Genomic DNA, 2,428 nt, shown 5'->3' with positions numbered 1-2,428 from the left:
GCAACTGGCTCATTGTGAGTGATGGCAAAAAAAAACCACTCTCTACCCCTTGATTCCAAGACCTGTATCTTCTAGCTATTGGTGCAATGCATAGACTGCCTCCCTGGAGGAAGGAGAATGCTACCTGTGGTTCTCAAGATGGCACGATGGCTGAGGTTTTAATGGGCCATTCCAAAGTTGTGTCTGGCTGGCTGCTTCTGAATGGTGGAACTAGTGGATCCCATTATTAGGTATCCATTGTTATGTTTCGTTCACGCTCAAATGTCCCCTGTTCTGAGGTGGTGCCGTGCAGAATCCCATGCTGGAAAATCAGGCATTCATTAAGCTTTCACACAGTGGTGCTGGCAGAGACGTTATGGGCAGTGAAGCACACCCACAGGTGGAGCGGTGTCAATTTTAGTAAGAATGAATCACTGTTCCTTCTGTGATAGAAGTAGTCTAATGTCATCAATTTGCCATCAAGAGGCTGGCCAGTATCTTCCAAAGGAAGGTACCATATCTCACAGTGCTGGTCCCAGTTGGTGACAGGGTAAAGGTTGAGCTGGATCAGCATTGGAGAGAAAGAGCCTGTGCTGTTTCTTCTTATGTCAATGAAACAAACACTGGAGTTACAAAAGACAGAGGCTAGCTGATGCCCACCAGATAAGCCATCCTGTTCACATGGCTGTTGAGTGCATCTTCTGAGGTGGATGCTCTCTGGTGGGCACTGACTTGAAACACAAAGATGCACACATTTTGTGCCCACACACATGAGTTCATCCAAAGGTCTCTTCCTCAGACCCTATGGTATCTAGTCTTCCTATCTTGCCCCTTCTAGGCCCCTGACCAACTAACCAAGCCATCCACCACTGCAGCTCAGGAGTCCATATACTTACCTACTTCATGCCTCTTCTCCCTCTGTACAAAGTATACTGCTTGCAGCTCTGATCGCTGGGAAGATTTCTCCTCATCGCTATTCTTGAGACCACCTTGAGTAGGGCTATAATGTAGTAGCAGTCCATTTCAGCTCACGCCAACAAGGCCCAAGATTTTCTTCCATCAATTGATCATACAAATCCCTGAGAGGCTATAAGCATGAGCCGAAAGAATGGCATCAGTGCAACAGAGGTGGATGGCGTGGGAATCTGGATCATTTATCCATTTAACTTACTTGTGTTCTCTGGACCTGCTCCTGAATTACCATTTCCATTATATGATAAATTGTTACTGCAACTTGAGAGGCAGCTCAAGTTTCAAAGTCATTTGATGCCCCAGGGTCAATTTGAAAGTCTCTCTTAGGGCTCAAAGGCATAACAGGAGCTGTTTTTCAAATGAATGGCAAATCATTCTCTGTTACAGAAGGCATACTGCAGATCCCTGGGGGTCTGTGCTGCAACTCTCCTGCTGGATCTTCCTGAGACACAGAACGGCATCTTTACCTACCATGGATACGTTAGCACCACAGGACCTGCTGAGCTGTAGAGGCCAAGGAGCAGGGTAGTTTGCTTCATACCCTGGATCTACTGCAAATCTCCTCTTGCTTTGTGCGTTAACTAGGAAATAAATGAAGCAATGCTATACTACCAATGTGGTATATGATGCCTCAAAATCTGAGGAGTTCCAACAAGTTCTATGCCTCTTTCTTAGTAATAGGAGGTGCAGCATCTTGTTCCAGGCGTGTTGCCCCCCTAAAACTTCACCAATAGGGGCCAGCCCTGTGGTGGAGTGGTTAAGCTCATGTGCTCCGCTTCGGTGGCCCAGGGTTTCACTGGTTCAGATCCTGGGCGAGGACATGGCACCCCTGGTCAGGCCGTGTTGAGGTGGCGTCCCATATGCCACAACTAGAAGGACCTGCAACTAAGATATACAACTATGTACTGGGGAGGGGGGGGGGGGGGGTGGCGGTTGGGGGAGATAAAGCAGGAAAAAAAAATTGGCAACAGGTGTTAGCTCAGATGCTAATCTTAAAAAAAAAAAAAAAATTTCACCAATATTGCAAAGCCCTTGAATTTTAGGGAAGGGAGTCTTCTTTCCCCACCAGCTGGCATCTGGACATTCAGAGTACTTAGCATATTTTGTTCTACCAGGTCCAATTAACATCATGTTCTATAGAATGTCAAAGTGGATCAAGGTCCCTGGGGATTATATTGTGACAGACGGCAGGAGAGTTAATATAGCACTGGGGCAAGACAGTCAATGTATTCTGCTGTCCTCCTTCCCATATGCAAACAAAATGCCTTCGCACCTTTTTACTGATGGAAATCGAAAAGAATGCATTTGCCAGATCAGTGGCTGCGCACCAAGCACCAAAGGCTGTATTGATCTGTTCAGGTAAAGATCCAGCTCAGCAGCTACAACTGGGCTATCACTTGGTTAAGTTGATGGAAATCCACAGTCATCCACTAGAATCCATTTGGGTTTTTTATACATGAGAACCAAATAGGGATAT

Source organism: Equus quagga, chromosome 5, assembly GCF_021613505.1.
Source record: "Equus quagga isolate Etosha38 chromosome 5, UCLA_HA_Equagga_1.0, whole genome shotgun sequence".
Taxonomy (NCBI): Eukaryota; Metazoa; Chordata; class Mammalia; order Perissodactyla; family Equidae; genus Equus; species Equus quagga.
This window is presented reverse-complemented; position numbering follows the sequence as displayed.